General features: G+C 41.0%; 1 long non-coding RNA gene across 1 annotated transcript in view; it reads left to right on the plus strand.

Annotated features, from left to right (window-relative positions):
* Positions 1 to 11,564, plus strand: part of LOC135114085 (uncharacterized) — a 36,627-nt gene extending 25,063 nt beyond the window's left edge. The window contains exons 4-5 of the long non-coding RNA XR_010275211.1: positions 488 to 695; positions 9,091 to 11,564. This is a non-coding gene — a long non-coding RNA (uncharacterized LOC135114085). The remainder of the gene's footprint in view (positions 1 to 487; positions 696 to 9,090) is intronic.
* The last annotated feature ends 362 nt before the right edge of the window (positions 11,565 to 11,926 follow it).

Raw genomic sequence — 11,926 nt, forward strand, 5'->3', positions numbered from 1 at the left:
CCAAAATGCAGCGATGTTCTATTATCAGGCTGTGGACAGACGCGCCTTTGCCCCGAGCAATTCAAAATACATCAGGAGTAACATGCAAAACAAAGCAGCGATCCCCAGGCAGGCAGTATGGCGGCGCGCCTCTGCCCGCAGCGAATCAGTAATCACAGCCGCCCGGGGGCGTGTGGTGGCTTGCTCATCCGCGCCCCGGGAGACGCGACTTCCTTGCCAAGACATTATTTCAGTTTTTTTTATCCGTTTTAAAAGGACAGCTGTTATGGCGTGACCTTCAAGGCGTGGCTCTTTTTTTTTTCTTTTTTTTTCAGCCGCCCTTGAACACCTACGAGTGTGTGACTGTGGCCTTGAGTTGTGTATTATTTCTTTCAGTTCAGAGCCTAATTTCTTTCTTTTATCCTGGTGGTGATATCATATTGCTTCCTTTCTGTGTTGTAGTACAGCCTTAAGGTGTCTGCAGGTAACTATTCGCCTCCTCCCGCAGGACGAAGACCAAGCCGCCCTTGGCTTGTGGGTCTCGGGACGCGCCACGCAGCCAACAGGTTGGTGCTCCTTGCGCTGTAAGGTGGCCCTAATTACTTCGTTATTTTTTGTGACGCTACTGATAAGAAAGAGAGGAGAATATTTCTTGCCAATTACGTCGACCTTGCCCTTGGTGAGTGCCGGGCGAGCTGCTTCTCACCCTGATCAAGGTGAGGTTGAGTGTGCTTCACCAGTGCTTCACTTAACCTTCGCCAGGAGGGAATGTATGATATCCATTAATTATTTTTAATTTCTTTTCACTTGCACTTTTTTATATAAAAAAATAAGGTAATATTAAACATATCTTCATATTTTTGACACGTTCAATTTCTTATGTCTCAGCATTTTCATTTTTATATAAGTAAAACTCTGTCAAAGGGTCTGGTGTGTGTGTTTGCGTGTGTGTGTGTGTGTGTGTGTGTGTGTGTGTGTGTGTGTGTGTGTGTGTGTGTGTGTGTGTGTGTGTGAGCAGCATGACTTCTATCCCATGAATTTAAAGAAAACATAAGATGAGACTGTAAGACCAGTTGTCCTACACAAGGCAGCTTCTAAAACCTCACCGTCCACCATCTTCACTATCAGTGTGTCCAGCCTCCTCACGAAACTATCTAATGCCGTGCACTTATCACCTCCTCTCTGGGTTTTATTTCTCTCATCACTGTTGTACTCACCACGAACACGGTCTACTGTTTCCTGATCCTTATCGCTCACCTGTCCCTCCGGTTGCTCGCCTTTCGTACTCAGCCAGGTGGGCCTCTCACGTGTATCAAATCACCACTGTCCTCTCTGGCCGTTCATTCACACCTGTAGAGTCTGCGGGCCAAACCTTTACCAGTAATAAGATGAAAAAAAAAAAAAAAAGGAAAGAAAGAAACAACAATTTCATCAATATTTTCTTTTGTCAAGCTATCTTTATTTTGATTTATTATAGTCATCCCCGCCAAACTTGGCACTAGAAATACGCTTCTCCCCTCCTTTCCTCATCCTTCTCCTCCTTCCTGTATTTATTTATTTTTTTCAGCATTATTTCTTTTTTACCTTATGTTGCATTATTATTTTTTTTCTTGTCTCGCTTTGTAAGTTATCCTTGAACACTCAGCACAGTTCCTGTGGTCTCTTTCTCACTTGGTACAAAAAATACCTTGTTGTCTTTTTCCTCCAACAATATTGTTCTGTGTCACGAATTCATTGTGTTGGTGGTCACATAAAACTCATCTTCTTCCTTCGTTTTTCTCTCTCTCTCTCTCTCTCTCTCTCTCTCTCTCTCTCTCTCTCTCTCTCTCTCTCTCTCTCTCTCTCTCTCTCTCTCTCTCTCTCTCTCTCTCTCTCTCTCTCTCTCTCTCTCGGGTATGTGTGTGTGTGTTTGTGTGTGTGTGTGTGTGTGTGTGTGTGTGTGTGTGTGTGTGTGTGCGTGCGTGCGTGTGCCGCTGGGTGCTTGTGGATGTGCTTACTGGCCTACTCGCTAAATTGAGGTGACTAGTAGAGAAAATTTTTGATAATAAACAAAAGTGACCCCTCGTGAAGATGATCGCAGGAACATCATTTTCTCCATCCCATGCAATTTACAAAAGCTCGAAAATGTCTCGGCAGAAAAATGGCTGACCTTCACCAAGCTGCTCCTTAACTTATGCAGATAACAGAGGGTTCGCTGGACCAGAATATAGCAACAAAAATATCCTAGGTGAAAGACGAGACGAGTCAGGTGACGAGAGAGAAAGAATTCCCCAACTTTTTTTTTATTTCTGTCCGCCTTTCTCTTGTTTAGAGGTTAATAAAAGCAAGAAAATATTCACAAGACCCTGATAAAAATCTTCACACTTCACTACATCCAGATAAAGAAGGAAGAACACAAAGTTAGTCTTCAGTGATCATAATACTAGCGCATCCCGACAACCGCCTATTACTGGCCGTGGAAAGCCGGATATGAGACCCAGCCGGTTAATATAATCCAGGCCGAGGGCACGTAGGCTTTCTGAAGGGCAGGGCAGACAGGCGCCTCACTGTTTTCCTTCGGGACCGGTTCTTGGTTCTTGTGACTCCCAGCCCGGCGGTTCAGGGCGGGAAATGAATTGACTTGTGAAAGGATAAAGTTGAATGGCCGGCGGCTTATTGAGGTTAGTCGTGAGAGGCGTGGCTTGCGAGGCAATGGCGACAGAGGAGTTTTTGGCACAGAGGTTAATGAGGATCCATTTTATTGTAGACGACAAAGCTGTATGACGTCATTGTTGCAGCCTTTGTTTTTTTATTTATTTTATTTTTTTTTTTTTTTTGCATTATAAGTTATTGAAAACACATTATTGAAGAGGATAGCGTAATATGACCTAAATGTTGTTGGTTCAATGTCAATCAGTCAGTTTAGTACAGAGGTTACTCGGACAAATATCCATCCTGCTGGGTCAGGCACAGTGACTCTGCCAGGTGAGGGCGCGCGAACATGGTAACACTGCCACGGGGCGATGCTTTCTCTCGCTGATTGGCTGAGGTATACACGTTTTCTTCTTCAAATGTGCGGAATAATGGCTGTATTTTTAGTGAAACCCTTTAGTTGTATGCAAGATACCTGACTGTTTTTTTAAGATATCCTGAAAATAATTAATGGTTTTTACAGGAATATATCCAGTCAGAAACATTTAGGCCCATACGTCAGCCACATCCGTCAGTCAATTAGCGAGTGAAAGCAGCGCCTAATGACTGTGTTGCCATATTCACCCGTCCCCGGCTGGCGGCATCAACAAGCGAGGCACGATGAGGCAGTGCAGTGGTAGTCCGGAGGTTGGCACACACAGCTCGAATTCCAGCCATGGCGAAGAAGTTTTATTTTTGTCTCCATTTTGGTCAAGACTCCCTGAACCAATCTGACTTGGTATTTGGCTTAACCTTCCCCACTGCCTTAACTATTCGGAGAGGCCCTGGTCATGCTGTGGACTCATACAAGCTAGCGATGATAATGACGATAATGATGATGATGTATAGATTACTCATGAATATTTGATGACTGTCAGTTGTTGTTCTTGGTGAGTATGTGATAAGTTACGAAGACTATATTTGGTGATGGGAGCGTGTTTATGGTGATTGAAGAGTTCTGTGATGGTGAAGGTGATGCAAGGGTGTCTATGGTAATGAAAAGGAAGGCTGCGTATGGTGATAGGAGAATATGTATGGTGATGCAATGTTGTGTATGGCGATGTACATATGTGTATGGTGAGGCAAGGGTGCGTATGGGGAGGCAAGGCTGTGTATTGTGAGGCAATGCTGTGTATGGTGAGGCAAAGCTGTGTATGGTGATGGAGGGCTGGGTATGGTGATGGAAGACTATATACGGTGATAGAAGAGTGTGTATGGTGAAAGTGTGTGGCGACTGAAGATTGTGTCTCCCATTTGAAGCGTTACTCATTCCTATCAGACGCCGTCCTCACGAGGTCCGTCAGTCTCCACCGCCTTCTGATGTCCTCTTTCTTTCTTCTTTGTCCACCTCTTGGTCTCACCTCTCTTCCCGACAAAGAGTCACTCTCGAGGTCTTTGTCTGTGATGATATGTCCCACAAACTTCTCCTTGTCTTTGATGCACTTAACGATATTCCTTGCCATTTGTGCTCTTCTCAATACCATCTCATTTGTAACTCGAACTGTCCAGGCCATCTTAACTCGTACCATTCCACGAAAAAAAAAGAAAATCCATTGCTTCTATTCTTCTCGTGTTAACCTCAATGTTGTCTAAATTATTCAAGTTCTGATGTAATTACTGTACGTCTGTTCATCGACGGTTGTTGGCGTAGTTCGTCCCTGTTTGGTGGTTGCGATACGTTCCTGCTTCAGGACGAATGACGGTAATTTACCTGCTCTGTCCTGGGCTTTGTTGTGAGAACTGATAGATATGCATTTCAAGGAACAGAACTCATGGGCTAGAACTGTGGCAAAATGCATCTTGTTGGATGTGTGTGTGTGTGTGTGTGTGTATTGGGGGTCTTTGGATTCTGGGAATGGTTCATTAAGATAAGGAAAGACAGAAGCGATAGATTGTGTTGTAAGATGATAATAAGACAATCCTCGCCAAGGAGTGGATGGGAGTTAGAGTTTAAGAGCGCTGAAATAAAAATAACCAAGAAACAAATATGCGGAATGATTATCAAGTATGAAATAAGTGGCGAAGCAAGACTTCGTGCAAAATTATACGTCTGATCGGTTTAAGAATATTAGTTTCCCTTGAAAATGAGCAAAATTATGAGAAGATTGAGGTGAAAGTCTCACTTTAGCATTTATGAAACATGAACACCAGATAAGCATGATGGAGGAGTACAGGCTGAGTGGCTGAGTTACTTTACATTTACATGAAAAGAAACACTATATAATAATATGGGTATCAGAAATAATTGAGAGATTTCATGACGTATCCTAGTGTAACATACGGCTAAAAAATTATGGTTGAGAAATGGAACTTAACTTTACGATACAGGAGCAAATGAGTTACTAGAGAAGGACAATGCTACAACATAAAATATTCCTGGATGGATTTACGTGATAGGAAGCAGCAAATAATGTGACGCGAGGCAACACTAAATGGATGAATCTGACCAGTGTGAAACTTATGGGCATGATAAGGTGACACTTGAAAACTGCAGCAAAAAAAACAAATATATGACAGTAAGAATGGAAGGTGAATAGAAGGAAAGGAGAGCGTAGTAAGGTATCTGTGAGTTGAGGGGACTGGATAAGTGAAAGGTAAAAATGTAAGAAATTAAAGGAAAGCTGCTGCGTGAACTCTGATGGAATCTTTCTCTTGTTTTAGTTACTTTTCTTATGTTTGTATTCGCATCCATTAATCTCTCATTATGACTATTTTAAAATACCTTAGAGGTGATTAATATGTAAGGGTCTCATAGGTACCTTTTCCCGTTGGTGTTGAAATATTGCTGTAATCATAAAAAAAATAAATAAAATCTTTGAAAACACAATAACTTTTTAAGTCATCTTAAAATCGGGATAAGATACAGAAATGATTGAAAATACGATTCCTAAACGGATAATTAAGGGAATGGCTACTTTTATGATAGGTGGAAATACGTAAGTTTCTTACAGGGGCTGCCACGTGTAGTCCTGATGGCTTCTCGCAGCTTCCCTTATTTTTTTTTCTTTATGTTCTTATGCTTAGGATATGGGCGGATACTTATTACAACATGTGCATATCTGACAAATACATGTAGGACAATACTTTGTGAACGACACATTTCCTCACGATACACCATCCCATCACCGCATACCTTTCACATACTTAAACCTCTTTCTAAAGTCATCATGCAGTCACGAGTCACCTACACATACGTATCTTCAGCGCAGTGTGGCTTGTGTCCGAAGAAGAAAGAAAAATCACTCTTTATCCATTGCTACTTTCCATTGGTTCCCTCACAAAGAGCGACACATTAAATGACAAGTCACGTGTGCTTTAATCGCCACCACTGACGTTACCATTGATCAAGCGCGGAATATAATCACCTAATGAAGGAGCGTGAGATTGCTGATGAGAAGACGATGTGAGTCATTATATTTAGTAATCAAGACTTAATTAACCATGAGCCATTAACAGTCTCCTGAGAAACACATTAACTTCGGCGCCAATCATGAGATGCATTCCTCTTCCCCATTTTTGGCAACGCTGTGCTTGTGATGCGTGTGACTTCACCACCGCACGTGTGTCACTATGAAAGGTTGACAGCTGAACACTGGCGAGACGACTTATCAGTGTTTACAAGGCATGACTCGGGTTTATGATATCCCGGCTTTGAGTAATCTCGCCTGCGTCCATTTGCTCGGCTGGAAAAAAAATATTAGGTGAAATCCAGTAAGCTCTTTATTACTTTTGTTGCTTTGTATGTAGGTGCTAGGAGCTCTTGATTGTGCTGAAATATTTAATGTTCCTGAATTTATCTCTTGCCCGTCAATTTGTCTGTCTGCCTGCCTGTGTCAGTCTGTCTGTCTGTCCGTACGACTCCTTTCAGCCTCTTTGTTTCTGCCTTTCTGTCTGTTTGTCTGTCCGTCGTGTTTGGATTTTCTATGTAAATTCTCCTCTCTCTCTCTCTCTCTCTCTCTCTCTCTCTCTCTCTCTCTCTCTCTCTCTCTCTCTCTCTCTCTCTCTCTCTCTCTCTCTCTCCTCCTGTACTTTCTCTTCCCTCTGCCTATGATATCAGTCTAACCTTGAGCAGATTGTGTAAATCCCCCTCCCTCTCTCTCTCTCTCTCTCTCTCTCTCTCTCTCTCTCTCTCTCTCTCTCTCTCTCTCTCTCTCTCTCTCTCTCTCTCCTCCTGTACTTTCTCTTCCCTCTGCCTATGATATCAGCCTAACCTTGAGCAGATTGTCTGTGTAAACCGTCCTCCCCCCCGTCTCTCTCTCTCTCTCTCTCTCTCTCTCTCTCTCTCTCTCTCTCTCTCTCTCTCTCTCTCTCTCTCTCTCTCTCTCTCTCTCTCTCTCCCTCCCTCCCTCCCTCCCTCCCGTTACTTTCTCTGCCCTCTCTCTCTATGATATCGGTGTGACCTTGAACATAAATTAGCCGCCACTATCCAGGCAGGCGGCGGGCCACACAGTGATCGAGGGCAAATGTTGGCGGGCCAGACGTGCGTGGGAGAGGCCTGCTGTGGAGGTGATGGCGCCCAGGAAAAAGTCTAATGCTTGGTCAGGCGAGGCACGAGGCTCTGAGGATCTGGCGGCGGGATATTTAGTGTGTCTCGTACTCCTACTGCACCTGTGTGTGTGGGATGGCGCTGGTTACTTGGCGGGGCTGGTTATAGTAATGCTGGAAATAGTAGAGAGTTGGAATACATGATAGAAATTACGAAACAAAATTGATGAAGATTGTGATAGAAAATTTATGTAGAGTGTTCCCATTGAAAGGGATTGAAATTGGAAAAAATATATGGATTTATGCAATGTCATTTGGAAGAGTAATGATAGGTGTATTAATCGTTGTGGTTGTGGGGTTGATATTAGTATAGTAATTTTATGATTATTTTTTATCACCGTTCGTGCTTTAAATTCTTCTTTTTTTTTTTTTTATTTATCTGTCTAATTTATTTGTTGATTTATTTAGATGTTTATTAGTTTACTTATTTATTATTTATTTATCTTATTTTAATTATTTATTTGTCCTTATTTATCTATCTATTTATTTATTGATTGATTGATTCATTGCATTAGAGGCTACGCACATGACCAAAGCAGCCGCGATGTCAGCGATACAGAATGCATATCTATATTATTACTACGCTATTCGCATGGAAGTATATAGAATCACTGGCGTTTTAGCAATGCCGAAGAACCAGGCAAAGTTAAGTCTGCATATCATAGGATTCTGCAGTTGCTTAAGCACTATTACCAAGGGTCCTCGCGGTGTGCACCAAGGGAATCAGGAGGACTGGTAACCAATCCTTAATCAGAAGTCCATTTTCTCAGGGCCGGTGCAAACAGCGGGTGGTTGACAGGCCGCTTGTTAACTAATTCCACGGAGACTTTCTGTTGTTAACGTAATCTTAATCATCTTTCAGTTGTAACGCTTGGGTCGTCTTCTTTCTCTTCTTTATTTTGTTGTTGTTGTTGTTGTTGTTGTTGTTGTTGTTGTTGTTGTTGTTGTTTTTATCTTCTTCTTCCTTCCTTCTTCTTCTTCTTCTTCTTATTATTATTATTATTATTATTATTATTATTATTCTTATTCTTATTATTATTATTATTATCATTATTATTATTATTATTATTATTATTATTATTATTATTATTATTATTATTATTGTTATTGTTATTTTTACCACTATTATTGTTTCACGCAGACCCGCGGCCGTTCCTTAGTTTCCCTCGCAATACATCTTCTCCCCGCACTGCAATTTTGTCTCGGGGGTTCACGGCTCGAGTTCCGTCCGTGAATATTCAGAATTATTGCGCACAGGAAGCACCATTCGATACCACGCTCACCGATTCCTTTCATGTTCTTTAATCTCTTCCTTCTTTTATCAAAGGAATAGAAATCGGAAGATCTAAGGCAGCCATTCGTTACAAAAGACTCATCACGTGCGTTTGTCGGTTTCATTTGCGACACGCGGAATTCCTTAAACCATTTCTACTGCCACGGGTGAGGCGACACATCATATTAGAGTCTCTGCTGGGTACATTTTTCTTCTCCTTCTTTTAATTCTTTAATATATGCGTGGAGACAGACTGAAGGAACAAAAATTAGGTAGAAAAGACTCATTAATTTGTCCCTCTCAGAATTGTTAAGCGGAGGAATTATTTCAGTATGGCAACATTTCTTGATTTTGGTTTTATGGAAGAACCTTAGCCTACGAATTTCTAGACAGTGACTAGTTACCTCTGGACAAAGACATGATGCTCTTTTTAAATCTTTATCTGGACAATGAAATGTTTAGCAGTGAAATTAATGAACTGAATTAATCTAAACCTAATCTAACTTAACCTAACCCTCGGATGGAAACGCTAATGTTATTTCAATATTGTAATTTAAATTCTTTCGTGCCAGTGTTCTGTTGTGGTTTGTTTAAATTTCGCCTTGCCCCTCCGTCCCCCCCAGGCACTGCACTGCACCACGCAAGCAATCGTGCATCCGTGACCTCCGCGGCGCCCGTAACAAGATCACGTCAGATCAGCAAGGGAGGCATTACTCTCGTTCTCCTTAATACACAATTGGAGGGGAAATGTCTGTCAATTATATTGTAACTGGCGGTTGGTGGAACAATGTATCGCTAAAACCTTGTGCCCTCCATTTACGTTGTGTGGGAGGTGTTAGGAGTATGCCATGATAATGATGATGAAAATTATGATGATGATGATGAGGAGGAGGAGAAAGAAAAATGAAAAGAAAAAAAAAAGGAAAACTAAGAACACCATTCTGCTCCCAAACAGAAACAGTTGAAACCCAGAAAAGATCGTTAATTCAGTTTTTGAGGTGTCGTGATACAGAAATAGGAAGAGAATTCCAGAGTTTAATAGTAAAAAGAGTGAAAGAATAAAGATACTTCTTTAATCTTGAATCTGAAAGGTGAATCAGAGAGTCTTGTGCAGCGAGGGCAAGGGACACAGAATGCATGCAGTTAATAAATTTAGTGGAGCAGTAACCATAGAAAAATTGGTAGAAGAACGTAAAAGAAACAGTACTGTGGCGGTGAGTTAGAGGGAAAATATCGATGAAGCGAAAAGCAGTACTCCATACATGGACGGATAAGGACCCACGAACACAGTAAGCGACTGAGAGGTGGATCACAGGAACACAGAGAGGAAGAGAGATGGATGTTTGACACGGAAGCAATAGTTATTCCAAGGAAAATCAAAATAGTACCAGACGCACCTCCCCTTTGGTGGATCCAGAGGCGGTATTAGAGCGACAGAATACAAAATTAAGATTGTGAATGTTTGAAGCATTTCCAAGGCGATCAGGAATGACGGTAAAATGCTGCAGTAATTCATCTAGGTTATGTAATATAGCAAAGTCGAAGGCTTGTTGGTCAGTGAAAGAAGTTGATAAGCCAAATCTGGTTGTAAATACTGAGATCTCCAATAATAGGGATTTCAGCGAGAGACAAATGGATGAGAATTGGCTTTGTTTTTTAAGTCAAATAATGAAAAAATTATACATAGACGGAGGAGTCTGGTGATAAATACACAGCACAGATGAACTTAGTGAGTAGAAAATTATGAAGACCAAGGAGCGTGGGGATGAAAGCAAGTTATATTGTTACGTGCATAGATGCAACAGCAGGTCTTACTTGAAATTGAGGATAGAGAAAGTAGGAGAAAACAGGAGAGGGTCTGCTGTCAGTGGCCTTAGACATCTAGATTTCAGTGAGGAATTGAAGATGAGGTTTGGGGAGGCGAGGTGATGTTCCACAGACTGGAAGTTAGATCTACATATGTAAGTCTGCGAATGTTGCAGAAGTCAATATGGAAATGGTCAGAGGAGGCATCATGACACATCTGTGTTGTATCCTGGCGGGTGAACATTTGTGTTTGCCTCCCTAGATGGGGACTTGAAGGCTGATTTTCATATTTTTGCCAGGAATATAATCATTGTTGTGAGTGTGTGCATATTTGTTATGTATGTTGTATAGTGTTAATAGAAAGAGAGGTTGTCTTTAGCGTGCAGGATGCAATTGTACTCTGAGTTAGTGAGACACGAAAAGAAAAGGTGAGGGAGGATCAGCAGCAGGTTTGCAGCTCCCATCACGCCCCTGTACTTAGCTAAATGTGAGTGACAGCTTTATCGGCAGGTGTCTACTACATTCATCAAGTAGTAGTAGTAGTAGTAGTAGTAGTAGTAGTAGCAGTAGTAGTAGTAGTTCTTGTTGTTGTAATTGTCGATGTCATAGTAGTAGTAGTAATGATGATGGTGGAAGCCGTAGTGTTGCTTGTGGACTTGTAACAAAAATAAAATGTCCAGGATATTTAGAGCCAGGCCGCCGCTACTCTGGTTACATCACGAAGCACCAGCACGACGGGAGTCTGGCAGTCCATCTGATGGCGGCAGGAGACACCGGCTCTCCCTTCCATTCTGACGCTCCAAACTCGTGTTACTTATTGTGTGTCTCAAAAAACTTGGTGCGATCATTATTTTTTTCTTTATCTTTGAATTTATTTTCATTTATTTTTTTCCTTAACTATTTCCATTAATTTACGTATCTTTTTTGTATTATATTTTTTGCGTTTTATGTATTAAGGAATATATGTGGCATGATATTTACGAATTTATGTATCTGATAAAATTGTGATGTCCTTAAAATGTGTACGATTTTTTGCCCGGTAAATGGAGCGGAATATGGCCGTGAAATACAGTTATGGTGCAGGCAAAATCTACATGGGAATAATGTACGCATTATATTGAATACTGAAATGTGTTATTTTGCTAAGAACGGCTTCTCTTGTTTGTGTGTAGCGGGCATTAATGGTTGGTGCTTGCAGTTCTTGTCAGCTAACACGAAACCATTGACCATAAAGCTGCATCTTAACGTGTCAGTTCACGCCACGTTTGGTAATCTTCCTCCTGTCTGGAGCTTCCGTTGTGTTTATGGGGAAAAAAAAAAAAAAAAAAAAAAAAATATATATATATATATATATATATATATATATATATATATATATATATATATATATATATATATATATATATATATATATATATATATATATATATATATATATATATATGATGAAAGTCCGTTGCTTCTTGGTATTTATATTTTCTGCTTTATATGTAACATTCGTTGGTAAGATACTAAATCACGGTAATAAGTGAGCATATCTTCTAACTCACAGAGTATGTAGTAACTCTCCAGACTGTATTGATCAGTACAGTGAAGCAGTTGTCACAACGAATGGGGCACCCAAGAGCGTGAAATGTGAGGCGAGTTTCTTTG

Source organism: Scylla paramamosain, chromosome 2 (assembly GCF_035594125.1).
Source record: "Scylla paramamosain isolate STU-SP2022 chromosome 2, ASM3559412v1, whole genome shotgun sequence".
Lineage (NCBI taxonomy): Eukaryota > Metazoa > Arthropoda > Malacostraca > Decapoda > Portunidae > Scylla > Scylla paramamosain.